Raw genomic sequence first — 14,907 nt, 5'->3', positions numbered from 1 at the left:
TGTCAGGCACACACACAGCCAAAAACAACCCCCAAGAAACAAAGACAACCAATGTAATGGTTTGAGTGTTGCATTAAGACACCACAAAAACAGAGTCTGAATTCCTGTCCACAATGGAAACCCCTTTGATATACTTGGGTAAGTGAACTCTCTTGCCTTTAGATTAGAAAGCAGTGTCAACCCTTCTCTGAATACCTCTTGCCAAAGGATAGAGTCACTATAAGCTGGACTCAATTTGAAGGAATATGACAACATGAAACAAACAAGCAAAAACAAAAAGTAAAAATATAAAGATGGACAGATCTGAAAATGTGTGTTGTGCATCTTCAAGTCATTTTCGACATAGGGCAAACCTAAGATGAGCCTATCAGTGGGTTTTCTTGACAAGTTTCTTCAGAGCCGGTTTGCCATTCTAATCCTCTGAGGCTGAGAGTGGGTTTCCATTCAAATCCTGCTTTCCAGAGTCATAGGCCAGTACTCAGACCACTACACCAGGCTCTAAATGTCAACTTCTGGTTTTGAATTTTTTTTTTTAATAAGAAACTATATGGATGGACAGGACCTGGAATATTTTTGAAAGGTGAATTGCACTGTTGAAAGTGTCCAGGAAAGCAGTTCACCCTTTGGGAAGAGATAGAAAAAAAAATCTGCTGAGTCTGAAGGGACCAAAGGGTCGAATAAACAGCTTTAGGGGGGCTCACTTTGCCCTCCCCCCTCCATATTAGTTGACAAGATCAGAAAATGTGTGTTCAGATGTAAGAACATTGTTTTTATATTCATAAAAAATGTGTAACTATAGCTGTACATTGTAAAGAAACACAGCTCTTAAAGTAAGTGTGCCTTGGAGCAGAAAGTGAGCCTCTCGTTTCCTCTGCTGAGGCAATTAAAAAAATCCCATTAGGAAGTCATGGCATTGTTTTCAGTGGTGGAAAAGAACCAAACAAAAATACTGCTATCCAGCATAGCTGAAAGAGCAGGATTGTTGAAGTCTCTGACAGATTAAGGATCGGAAATGCTGACTTGTGCTGTTTCTTGCTGCCTTAAAAATAAAATAAGAAGGGAGGCCTATTAATGTGTCTTTCATACTGATCGGACAGTCAAACAGTTAGCTTGGAAGACATGGAGAAGCTGCAGTTGTGGACCCTGGAAGCGGAGTGTGTTTGAATCCTCCTTCTCCCAGTTTAGGGTGAGAAAGACTGAGCAACCCTCTGAAATTATCAGGCAAAATTCAGGGTGACCAGATGACCTAACCACAAAGGAGGATAAGTTACCACAAAATGTAGAACATGATCCAAAATAAAAGCTCACTGAAAAATAAAAACACTCACAGAAATGTAAGTTTCATGCTTCTTAGTGATGATCATAATGGAAGACATTTTGAAATTCCTTCTGGACAGAAGGCTGAAATGGAAGACATGTCCTGGAAAAGAGGGATGTCTGGTTTAAGACAGCTATCGAACTTTCCAGGATTATTAAAGGCTACATGCTTACTTACCTAGAAGTAACTTATACTAACTACTCAGCACACAGGGAAGAAATCTTTTGTGACTTATGGAAACTAGCCCAGTGGTTTGAACTTTGGACTAGGATTCTGGAGACCAGGGTTCGAATCCCACTTGGCCATGGAAACCAACTGGGTAATATTGGGCAAGTTACACTCTCTCAGATGCAGAGGATGGCAATGGCAACCCCCCTCTGAAGAAACCTGCCAAGAAAACCACATGATAGGGTCACCTTAGGGTTGTCATAAGTCAAAAATGACTTGCAAGCAAACAACAATAAGGAAGAATTAATTACTACTTGCTTTCCAATATTATGGATCAGGGAGGTTAAAAATAGTTCTGGGATCCCAGGCTGCACTGAAGTGGTGCAATCCTAAAAGCACTGTTGCCAGCAACAACCCAGTTGGTTGGTCAGTCAGGCTGGTTGTGAATGCAGGGCAAATCCAACTCCATATTCCTCACCACCACCAATCACTCCATAATAAAAAGGTGATGGGTACTGTGGAATGATGTAAGATATTTTCTCTGCTAGTTCTTATCTTGTCCTCAGGCGTGGTAGAAACCATGTTTCGGAATTAATCTTGGTTTGTACACCTCAGACTTTCAGAGCAAGTCTTACTCATACTGAAAGTAGCTCCAATAAAACTGTTTAAAATTCAAAATAAGCTGTTAAGCTTGAAGTCCCCCCCCCCTTTAGTTGCTTGGTCTTTTTTTGTAAAGTCATTGTGTAAATGCACAGGTATGCTTTATTTGAGCCAGTGTGGTGTAATGGTTTGAGCATTAGGACAAGGATCCTGGAGATCGGGTTTCAAATCCCTGCTGGGCTACAGAAACCCACTGGGTGACCTTGGGCAAGTCACACCCTCTCAGCCCCAGAAAACCCCATGATAGGTTTGCCATAGGGCCACCACAAGTCTGAAACAACTTGACAGCACATAACAACAACGATTTTTTAAAATAATGGTTAAATCATCTATTTTAGCCTGTACAAGATCTCTCTCTCTCTCTCTCTCTCTCTGGCTTTGCTTCACGAACGAAGATTCAGGAAGGACTCATCCCGCGCTTTGTACAAGATACCATATGAATAAATACCATAGACCACACTGTCATTGTTAGTGGAGGGCCAGTGTGGTGTAGGGGTTTGAGCACTGGACTGCCACTCTGGAGGCAGGGCTCTCTTGCCAGCTCAGCCATGAAACCCACAGGGTGACCTTGGGCAAGTCGCATGCTCTCAGCCTCCTCAGGGAAAGCAGCGGCAAATCACCTCTGAACAAATCTTGCCAAGAAACCCCATGATCGGTTCGCTCTAGGGTCACCATAAGTCGAAACAACTTGACGGCACACAACAAGAAGTATAGACATAGGTCTGAAGCATAACTGTTTAGAATTTGGATAATAAGAGCAATAACAATTGTTTTAAATTCTTCAGTAATTTTGTTATTCTAGTAAAGAAAAAAATGAAACAATTTGAAAGGTACATTTCCATATTTATTGTGCAATTTTGATATTTGTATTACTTCTGTGTTCTTAAGAGGAGAGCGGTAACAGGCATTACTATTGTTGCATGTTTCTTTTTCTCTACAAATAGTACTTCTGGCTTGTTATTATCTTTTGTTTTGTTAATATTTAAACTTTGTCCCAATAGACTGTGATTCCAGCGTTCTCTAAAACTGGATTAGGAATGCTTTTGTAATACAGTGTGGGCTTTATAGCAAGTAGTACATGTTTTACTGATAGCCATCTGTGTATATATTTTGCAATTTCATTTTGTCTTCACATAAGAATTGTCCAGGGCAATGCATTCAGTCATCACATGGATATACACTATGGCTGCAATACTTAGACTTGGAATTAATCCACTGTTGCTAAACTTTGCTTAAATTTAGGCATATCTTGAATTTATATCCTGCTAGGAAAGGTAGAAGGTAGCAGAAAGAGAGGAAGACCACATGCCAGATGGACAGACCCAGTCAGGGAAGTCATGGGCCTGAATCTACAAGACCTAAGCAGAGCAGTGGAGGATAGTGGGACTTGGAGATGTCTCATCCACAGTTCGCCACGAGTCGAGGCCGATTTGTTGTTAGCTGCCCTCAAATTCTGCCTTCTCTGAGAAAGAGCCTAGGGTAGCTAAAACATACATAAAATACATTTTTACTAAAATAATAATTTTAAAACCAGAGATAAATAATAAGGTAATATAAAACAAATGTAGCATGTATCTTTCCTTGCAAGGTTGTAAAATTAAATGCTTTTTCAGCAAATGACAAAATGACAACAGCAAGGGAACAACCAGATCTCTACTGGGGCAGAATTTAACAGCTGGGGTGCCATTGTCTGGAAGGACCTGCCCTCTGCGATTGCCCTGTGAGCAAGACACATCTCCAGCTGATCTTCACTCCCACATTGGTTCTAGAGAAGTTGGTCCTTCTGGTACTTATACACATTCAAACTTGGGATGGGTGCAACTTTTTATCAAGTAGTCAGTCACCTTGGAAGACTGTAATCCATAGTCTGAGCATAACCTGAGACAACTTGTTTTCATATCCTTTCTCCACATTGTAGCAAGTATTTGATTAAGGTTTCCTTCACAACATGGCCAGATAGTAAAGACTGGATCACATCATGACTGAATGGAACACTACATACACAAAACACAACAGCCCTAACATGGTTAACAGTCGTGTCAAATCACGTATCCAGACACTGGTTAGTTTTTCTGTGTTTAGGGATTGTTGTGTTTGTGCTTTCTAGAGCTGTCTGGCTCTGTTGTTTATTTTTTACTGTGCTTTCTTTTGACCTGATTAACAATGAATAAGAAACCAGTCATGATGTAATAATTTACACCTCTACCTTTTGTGAAAACAGGGCATTAAGTAACAAGTGACTTTGAAGAACTGAGTTCCATTATATTTCAGAGGAAGGAACTGTCTTATTCCCTGCCTAAGAAAACCCTACAAAATTAATGGGGTCACCATAAATCAACAGGCGACTTGAAGCAGGATGACCAGATGTCCTCTATTTCCAGGCATTTCAAAATGCCCTCGATTTTGAGCATGACTAAGAAGCATGAATTTGTATTTACAGTAGTGTTTTTAAAGCTTTTATTTTGTAATGTCTGCAGTTTCTCTTGAATGTCCAACATTTTGCAGTGCTTTGTCCTTCTTTGTGGTTAGGACAGTTGATCGCCCTGACTTGAAGGCACATACACTTTCACAAACAGCAATACCAGCAATCCTTCCCTTAGAAGTGACTAGTACCAAGTGTGCCACCTGTTGGATCATCTGTGCTACGGTTGCACCTTTCTCATGCTCTTAACATTGTTCAGCTTTAACCTTTGGAATCAACAAATATCTTACCTAAGGCTTTAGGTATTTTGAGAATGTGCACTCTAAACTGCCCTGGGATAGTTATTATGAAGGGTGGTATTTAAATGCCTTAAATAAAATATTCCACAATGGAAGGTACAAGGGGTGGCTACTTGAGCCCTACCCTTGAAAAGAGGTGACATCCCCAGGCAGCAGATTTTGATCTGAATGAATGAAAGGGAAACAGATTATTAGTGGTGTGTTGTTATTGTATTGTTTTTTTACTGCCAGAAATATGTGCTTTATAGGATTTTCTGCCTTATTCCATATTACTTTAACTGACATTGGGTACTATGCACTTTGACTTTAATGTTTTTGGAGATGCCATTTGCTGCTTTGCCTCAGGCAAATAAACCCCTTAAGGCATGACCTGGTAGTTGTAATCTTGAAAAAAATACTTATTCTTAATTGGATTAGCAATTCTTGACTCTGCCTTCCCAGTTTAACAGTTAGTTCCAGAGAAATACATGGAGCTTGTGTTATGCAACATTTTGAGGTCTTGCTGTTAGACTGAAAACTTAGATCTCCACAGTAATTTTCTCTCCCTCTCCCATTCCTTGTCCTATTTCAGGGTGGTTTGAAGACCTTAAAAATAAAATAATTATGATGGTGATACTGAGGTTCAGAGCGTTTTTACTTTAATAAACTTGTTTCCAGCCATGACCTAATGGCTTAAGACTACCATGACTGAGTGGGGGAAGAATGCATTCTTTGTTGTTTCTAATGACAAACTTTTCCCCTGTCATCTATGAGAGGCCTTGATCCAAAGCTCTTCAGTACAAATGAAAAGACTTATTTTGGACTGAGCGGCTCATGCAAAGGGACTCAAGAGTTTCAAATTCATTTGTAGTCTTCACAGACAAGCAAGAGAAGAAGCCAGCCAGATGCAAAATACAATTCAAATCAAAACAGGAAAGAACTAAAATGCCATCTAAACTTCAGACACAGAATTATTTCAACTTATGTTCGATATATGTTTAAAATATGTTTTACTTTTATTTCCTAGATAACCTTATTTCATGTTGAATTAAAAGAATTAAAGTATCTATTTTAATTTTAAAGATGCATAAGCTACCTTTTAGGCTCTGAAATTTAAGATAAATCCTCCTCCTCCTAATAATAGTAATAATAATACATTTTTATTTCATTCCCACCTCTCCTTAAGGCGAGGTACAACATACTAAAATACAAAACACAATTTAAAACACATAGACTCACAGTTAAGATAAGAGTAGATATACAATTTAAAAAGCACGATTTAAAATTGACTGGGTAGGCCTGCTGGAAGAGGTATGTCTTTAATATTGTTTTAAAAGAAGCCAGCATTTTCAGCTGTCATATCTCTGGCAGGTCATTCCACAGTCTGGGGGCAGCAGACGAAAAAGTGACATACAACAAAATTTAAAACCATATCACAACATATCAGATAATAAAAACAAAAATTTAAAGATGTTACATTGGAAAGTAACTGCCTGTAAAAGGAAGACTGTGCCATAAACACAGTAATAGCAATAGCAGTTTAATTTATATACCACTTCATATTGCACTAAGCAGTCTCTAAGCGGTTATCCCAGAGGAATACAGTCAGCTCTTCTTATTCACATATTCTTTATCCATGGATTCAAGCATCCACGGCTTGAAAAAAACTTTAAAAATATACAAATTCCCATAGGCAAACCTTGATTTTGCCCTTTTATATAAGGGACACCATTTTACTGTGCCATTGTATTTAATGGGACTTGAGTATCCAAGGATTTTGGTATTCACGGGGAGTCCTGGAACCAAACACAGCAGATACCAAGGACCCACTGTACTAATTTGTTTATAGGGCAAAGTAAACAAATGGGTTTGGGGGGCAAGAGTGGGGAAATTTTGGTCCTTCATATTTTTGGTCTACAACTTCCATCAGTCCCACCCAAAACAGCTAATGGATAATGGAAATTACACTCTAAAACACATGGAAGGCCAAAGGTTATTCACTAGGGTTCTTGGCTCTCAAGGCACTTCCTCTCCAGGGAGATTACCTCACTAGGGTAAAAGCGTTCCCCAATGTGTTCTCACGGGCGCGAGCCTGGAACGTCATGAGGGCCAGAACGCTAGTTTACCGCACAGCGGAACGCCGCCGTTGTCGCCGGGCGTTCCAAATGTGTTCCAAATGTGTTCCAAATGTGTTCCAAATGTGTTCCAAATGTGTTCCAGGGAGGCCATTTCTGGGAACGGTTTTGAAAGGAGGGGAGTAATCTCAGAATGAGAGCATTGACTTGAAATTTATTTTAAAACTGTATGCTGTGAACCTACACTGCTGCAGTCTGTTTTGGAGTGGCTGCTGTGTGTTATCCAGGAGGTCATTCTGGCCAGTTTTTCCTCCTTCTCTTCTTTTTAAAACTGCAACTGACTTCATGACCATGACTTCTCTGATTGAATCTATCCACCTGGAATGCGGTCTTCTTTTCTTATTGCCCTCCACTTTACCAAGCATTATAGCATTTTCTAGTAAGTCCTATCTTCTCATTATATGGCTAAAATACGACAACCTCAGTTAAGTAATCTTTGCTTCCAAGGAGAGAGAGTTTGGGCCTGATCTGCTCTAGGACCCATCCATTGGCCTTTTTAGCATTCCACGTATTCTCAGGACTCTCCTCCAGCACCACGTCTCAAATTAATTTATTTTTTTCCCTATCAACATTCTTCACTGTCTAGCTTTCACAACCATACATAGAAATGGGAAATATGACGGCATGGATGATCCTAACTTTGATATTTAATTATATATCTTTACCCCTCAGGATCTTGTCCAGTTCCTTCACAGCTGTCCTTCCAAGTCCTAGTCTTCTTCTGATTTCTCGATTGCAGTCTCTGCTCTGTTTTGAGCTCAAGAATGGAAAATCTTGAACTGTTTCTATCTCTTCATCATTCATTTTAAAATTATGTAGATCATCTGTGGTCATAATGTTTGTTTTCTTGCTATTAAACTGTAAACCTGCCTTTGCACTTTCTGCTTTGACTCTGCTAGTATTATGGTGTCATATCTGCATATCTTAGATTGTTGATGTTCTTTCCTCCAATTTCCATGCCTCTCTCCTCAGAGTCTAATCCTGCTGTTCGCATGATGTTCCTGGCATACAAATTACATTTATGTTTGCTATATGATCCTTACTGCCTCTTCCTTTCCTGAACCTTACTTGTAAGAGTCTTTGTTGTAGAATTTTAAGCATCACCTTGCTTACATGAGAAATTAATCAGTGTTTACATTATTACTGCAGTTCCTGGTGTCTCCTTTTTGGGGGCCTGGAATATATACTGAGCTATTCCAGTCTGTGGGCCATTGTGTTGTTTTCCAAATGTTTTTGACATATTTTAGTTAAACCTAGAGTAGATTCTGTTTCTGTAACTTGGAGCAGCTCTGTTGGTGTGCCATCAGTTCCTGAGTGAAGCTCTCACTTCACTTTTTAAAATGTGAGATTCGTCCTCATATGGTTGTTCTTTAAATAAATCTGTCATCAATTCAATATTTTATATTGTTCTTTTGTATATTGTTTCCATTGTCTTTTTATTTCTTCTTGGTCATGTGATATGTTTTTCTGCTGGTCCTATAGCATCCCTCCACTCTTGGCTTAAATTTTCCCTTGATTTCTCGGATCCTGCTGAAGAGGTCTTTTGTTCTTCCCTTTTCACTGTTAGCTTTTATTCCATTGCATTGATTATTATAGTTCTCTTTATCCCTGTGCATAAGTTGTTGTACATTTGCATTCAGAGTTCTGCTTCTATTTCTGTCACCATTCTTTTTTGCTTCTTTCCTGTCCTTGACTGTAGGGTTTTGTCTGTCATTCATTGTGTGTTGTTTGCCTTCAAGTTGTTTCCAACTTATGGTGACCCTATCACAGAGTTTTCTTGGCAAGTCTCTTCAGAGGGGGGTTGCCATTGCCATCCTCTGAGGCCAAGAGTGTAATTTGCCCAAGGTCACCCAGTGGGTTTCCATGGTTAAGCAGGGATTCAAACCCTGATCTCTAGCGTCATAGTCCAACACTCAAATCACTACACCACACTGGCTATTTAATAGTATTGTATCATCTGCTTATCTTAAGTTGTTAATATTTCTTCTTCCAATTTTCACTCCTCCTGCTTCAGAGTCTAAGCTTGGTCTATGTATGCTATTTTCTGCATACAGGTTGAATAGACAGTGATAGTATGCAGCCTTGCCTGACCCCTTTGCCTTTCTGTTTTTTCATATTCATTTCTGACTGCAGCCTTTTGTCCTGAAAACAGGTTCCACATCTGTCACTCCAGATTCTTGAAAGCATTCTATAGCTTTTAATGATCTACGCAGTCAAAGATGTTGCTGTGGTCAATAAAACACATGCACATTTTATTTTGGAATTCTCTGTGTTCTCCATTATCCATCATATGTTTGCTCTTCTTTTCCTGAATCCAGCTTGCAGATTTCTGGCAATGTGTCTTACTCCCAAATAAGTATCTGAATGACTGCAGATGTGACTCAAGTTCACTCTTCAGTCCCCTGAAGTCAACACAGACATAATCTGGACAACCCTGCAATAGCTAGCAAAGAGGTATTATAACAGAGGACAGATGGTTAAACATTAAAAAGCCAAGCCAGGTAGTACAAGGAATGTATGCTTGGGGAAACACACAATGATCTGAATCCTATCATTAATCGAACTAGAGTAGACCCACTGTATCATTGGGATTTACCTATACGCTGACTCACTAATCAACAATTGATTGTATGTATCTGGACTCTAGTTGGGAGTAGACTACAGGATCCCAGCCTTTGCAGCTGGTGGCATACGGGTATGCCAGGAACAGTCAGAATATCTGTCCGTTTTCTCTTTCTCTTTTTATTTTTTTGCCAGTTTTCTATTTGACAAATAACTTGATTTTATAACTTCTCTTCAAAATTCCCTTTTGTTTCTCACATTTGTAGTTTATGTTGGGGAAGGTAAATCTGCTAGCTGATAGACAGACAGATCAGCAAAAAACATTGGCTCCCATTTGTTTGACAATAGCAGCAACAAAATGACTCTGCTACCCATAATATTTTGCTGAAATGAAGGAAGAACACTTAGGACTTAGGTAGCTAGGGGTGAATTTGCAGGTGGAAGAAGCATTCATTTCTGCTAATCAGTAACAAATTTCTGGGATCAGAATTTTTTTCATTCTAAGCAAAAGCACTTTGGTCTGGCTGATTAACCTTGCAGTTCCAGTAAAACAAAAAAGGTAGACCTTACAAGAATGAAGTCTACACACTCCTGGCAAATGCAAATGCACCAACTTCTCTTATAATGCCTGAAACTTTCATGCTGTTCATTAAGAGAGTCACAGATATTCCCAGTAAATTCTGTTAGGACATTAACCATTTTTTTTTTACGATATTTAAAGAATGTATGGTAAGTGTTTACCAGTTGGCATCATGTCATGGTGCAACTGCCATTTTCACTTTATTAATGTCTATTATTTTAGATATACCATAGTTACAGTATTTTGCTGGTTATCTATGTAAAATTTAGTGTGGCCAGGATCCCTGCCCCTTTAATAGCTATGAAGGAATGTTAGTAGATGTAGCTCTGCATGACAAGCTACACCTGCTGAGGTTTTCTCTTTTAGGTAGCTATTAACAGTGCAGGCACTATCTCCTCTTTTCACCTCAGGTCACTCTATCTAAAATGTAGTTTGTCTGGAAAACTGTCTTTTTGCTGTGTTCTTTCAATTAATTTCTGACTTATGGCATTCCTAAGGCAAGTTTATCACAGGGGCTTCTTGGCAAGAGTTGTTCAGACAAGGTTTAGCATTTGCCTTCCTCTGAGTCAGAGAGAGTGTGACTTGGTGAGCCGGGATTCAAACCCTGGTCTCCAACACTCACACCACTAACTACATTATGCTGATTCTCAGGTAATTTATCCAATAGCATGTAAATACACTATAAAGTCCTGGAGAAGGCCAGTAGCCCTGGAAATTAGGCAAAAGCCAGCTTAAAGTGAAGGAACTTAAATTTCTTATAAACAATGCTGTGGAATGTTATACTGTGTGTTAAGTACCACCACCTGGAAAATCTCTATGACGATAAATAGATTGGGTTGGATGCAAGATCTCTCTTTATGTCCAGAATAGTTTTACTGGCCTGGTTGTCTGCCTCTGCATACACCACAGGTTGCCAGTTTTCTGTAGGGGCTGCTGGGAGGAGAGAGGTCAGGGAACTTCACTTGAACCCAACATGTTGCAAAGATTTCAAGCCAATGTCACTAGAGCATTGGCAAACATTTTCTTCTACCTGTATGTGTTCCCTCTGTTACGGATATACCGTTCTGGCTCATATGACCAAAAACAAAAGCTGGCTTCACTGAAGAAGAGAGAGTGCTACTTCCAAATTCTAGTAGCATCAGCAACTTCCACTATCCCATTGGGTGGCTGTGTGAAAAAGAGGCAAGGGCTCCTGTACCTTTAACAGTTTGTCAAAGAGGGAATTTCAGCAGGTGTTGCTAGTAACACAGCTGCATCTGCTGAAATGCCCTCTTCTACACAACTGTTAAACATTTATGAGGCCTACCCTCTTTTTCATGTAGCTATCCTAGAGTCCCACAGGACAAATATTTATGTTTGGGTGTTGAATTGTAGGCAGTATCTCTGCCAAGCTTCTTGGCTTCTGTGCAACTGGCACCTACCTTTCTCTCCTTATGTTTCACCATCCTCTTTCCTTCCTCTGCTAGCCTGGTTTCTCCACTTTCTTTCCCAGTCCACAGCTTCTACTTCCCTGGCAGTGAAGGAAGCAAATATCTTATTTTTCTTAACATTTAGTCTGGTGTGCAAGATGAACAGTTAATTTTGTTTATTTATTTCATTTTTATGCCGCCTTTCTGCCAGACCCATGACAGCTCACAAGATAAACACATTTTTAAAAGTTTACAATAAATAAAAAAACAATTAAAATTATTTGTTTAAAACAGTATAAAATTAAAATAAAAACATACAAAAGTTAAAAACACAACATGACCAAAGCACACACCCATCCAGTTATGTCCACCATCCTAATCACCCCAGAATGCATCCGGAGGTCCCCATGTGAGGATAACAGGTGCCTTGGCGGGAGAGATGGTGCTGCACAGCATGTCTGCTCATCCAAATGTCAGAAAAGAAATGAGGTGTTTTGCCACGATGACAGGTGTCAGCCCAAGTGTATCACTTACCCATGCTGAGTGTTGCTGACACAGAGCCTGTTTTCTGCTGCTTGCATCCCACATCACCTGCTACCTCTGCCATCTTTGGTGGTTGTCTCCTGCCCCCCCCCCCCCAAGGTTTCAGAACTCTGGGACTGCCCCAAAGTGAGCCTTAACTGTAGCACAGCCCATGGAAGCGGAAGTTTAAAAATGATGTGAATCTGAAGAAAATACAAACCAATGTAAAGACAAGCCAGTTTAGCAATCTCTAATTAGGGCCACTCCTCAAAAGGGCACTGTTATGGGGAAATGCATTTGTTCCACACACACACCGGAGTCATTCACATGTTGTTGCTTTTTAGGCTGACTGAGGTCCAGAACACAGTGCAGAAATAATCCAGTTTGAGACCGCTTTAACTGCCCTGGCTCAATTCTAGGGTATCCTGGGAACAGTATTCAACAGTGGAACACATTCCCTTGGACTTGTAGAGTGATGGAGTCTCCTTCCTTGGCAATCTTTAAACAGAGGCTGGATGGCCATCTCTCACCATCTGAATAACCCCACACATCCACATACTGAGCAAGAAGGGAATGTGGTTGTATCCATCTAGGGAGAACTTTCTTTCATTTGATTCCTGTCAGGGCCAGTTCATATCAGTGATGGGTGTGGTGAAGTCAACAAGGGCTGCTGAGTTTTTTTTTAATGACTCACTGAATTTCTCTTACTAATCTTTTCACACATGACTAGATTACAACCCACTTTCAAAAGCTACTAAAAATAGGGTTAAAAACCAGGATGGGATGCTAAGTATACATGCAGAAAGGCACACAGTTGCATGATATACCTAGAGCATGGAAAGAAACTTGCATATTATTGTCCTTTCATATAATGCACAAAGTGTCCCTTATGATGTATTTTGTAGAATATACACCAGGTTTCATTTTTATTGATTTTATTATTTGTATGTACAGCACTGTGAAAATCTACAGCGCTATATAAATAAACTATAATAATAATAATAATAATAATGGATGATCCTTTAAAATATAGTAAACCTAGCATAGTTTAGATTCTAATTCTCTGTTTTTTCTGATCTGTGTGTGCTAAAATGTTTATAACCTGCACTTCAGTTCCAAATAATCTTCAATACAGATAATAACAACAATGCATAATTAATATATACCAAAATAATACAATGAAACATAACTGAGCAATATAAGACATAAATATAATAACTAGGGATAGAAGCTATAATAAAAACAATATAAACTACACATGTAGCGGAGGCTGATTTTAAAAACCCAAAAGCAGAATATAATTTTAATTTGTTTAGGGAGACTGATTTTAAAAAATCCCAAAGTAGAATATAATTTTATTTTTTCTGTTAATCCTCATGAAAGCTAGTCCTCTTAATATGAATCAATGAACATATCCAGAGGTAGCCGCATTGGCCATATACCAAAATACAATAACATCCAAAATCCACAAAACAGTGATACCTTTATGGGGCCAACCAAAATGCAAAATATATATGTTGCAAGCTTTTTAAGCCCCACTGCCTTTTTCATCAGACAAAGGTGTTAAAAATTAATGCAGGTCGGGGGGGGGGGATTATGACTATGTTAGTCCCAAACCTGCACTTTGTCAAGATGTGTCTGTTGTTCTCAGACCTCAGTTCAGTTTGTTGTTGTTGTTGTTGTTGTGTGCCTTCAAGTTGTTTCTGACTTATGGTGACCTTAAGGGTTTCCTTGGCAGGTTTCTCCAAAGTGGTTTGCCATTGCCAGCCTCTGAGAGAGTGAGAGTTTCAGGTGGAAATGGAGGGACATTCATGCAGGCCATTCCCTCCTCCTTCTGGCCATTTGGGTACTCCAGGATTTTCTTTTTTAAAGTTCATTAGCAGCAAGGCAAAAAGAGTACTGGGCAGAGGGACTGGTGGTGGTCCATACATATGTGTGGGTGTATATATATATATATACACACACATAAATCTATATATCTGGAAAGCCTTATGTTCCCCCCCCCCTCCTCTCCAGGCCTTCCACCTATTATTCCATGTGTTATACATAAAGACATTTGACAGGTGAATGCTGGATTTTAAAACAGCACTGAAGACCACTTTCTTCTGGCAAGCATATCCAGATGGTTTTTGAATGATGAGTTTTAAGTGCGGATTGTTTTAGAATGTATATGCCTTATTTGTCTCCTTAAACCGTTGCATGTTTTAATTGCATTATTTATTTGTTGTTGTTTCCTACCTTGATCCATGGGGAGAGGCAGTTAGATGATGATGATGATGATGATGATGGAGGATTTGGAAACTAAAATGGAATCACAGTACTATAACTGCATAGCATGATGGGGCCCCAAGACAAATATTCTACATCCGCCCCTTGTGCTCTCAAGGCAAGGCCCATCCATTTAAGATGAAAGACATTAATTAATGGGTTAAATGCAGAAATATTTCATTAACAGGGCAAAGCATACAACCTGCCTAGGAAAAGCTGTTGCTTCCAAAGAGAACATTAATAATAATAATAATAGTGATGATGATAATAAACAATACTAAAACATTATTACATTTCCAATAATAATAAAGTATTATTATACAAGAAGCAATACCAATAATAAATAATTCAATTTCCATTAATAATAAACTATTATTATTATTAATACAATAATAATAAACAATAAGTTATTAAATTTTCAACAATAATACTTTATTACTAGTGTAAATTTAATAAATTGTTTATTATTGTCTATTATTATATTTTAATAATGATAATGATAATTTTATTATTATTGGAAGTTGAATTATTTATTATTATTATTTATTGTTATTTCTGTTAATAATAAACAAAATAATAAATATT

General features: G+C 38.8%; 1 protein-coding gene and 1 long non-coding RNA gene across 2 annotated transcripts in view; both read right to left on the bottom strand.

Annotated features, from left to right (window-relative positions):
* Positions 1–1,371, bottom strand: part of CTNND1 (catenin delta 1) — an 88,278-nt gene extending 86,907 nt beyond the window's left edge. Inside the window, exon 1 of the mRNA XM_089520632.1 lies at positions 1,329–1,371. The gene's annotated coding sequence lies outside the window, so the exon portion shown is untranslated. The remainder of the gene's footprint in view (positions 1–1,328) is intronic.
* Positions 1,372–3,071: 1,700 nt separating this feature from the next.
* LOC149314193 (uncharacterized) lies at positions 3,072–14,342 on the bottom strand. The gene is made up of 3 exons (XR_016280900.1): positions 14,293–14,342; positions 11,545–11,633; positions 3,072–3,629 (listed from the first exon to the last, which is right to left on the bottom strand). It is a non-coding gene; the product is annotated as an uncharacterized LOC149314193 (long non-coding RNA).
* Positions 14,343–14,907: the final 565 nt, after the last annotated feature.

The sequence above is a fragment of the Sceloporus occidentalis genome, unplaced genomic scaffold (genome assembly GCF_023333645.1).
Source record: "Sceloporus occidentalis isolate IW3139 unplaced genomic scaffold, rSceOcc1.0.p SCAF_4, whole genome shotgun sequence".
Classification (NCBI taxonomy): domain Eukaryota; kingdom Metazoa; phylum Chordata; class Lepidosauria; order Squamata; family Phrynosomatidae; genus Sceloporus; species Sceloporus occidentalis.
This window is presented reverse-complemented; position numbering and strand designations above follow the sequence as displayed.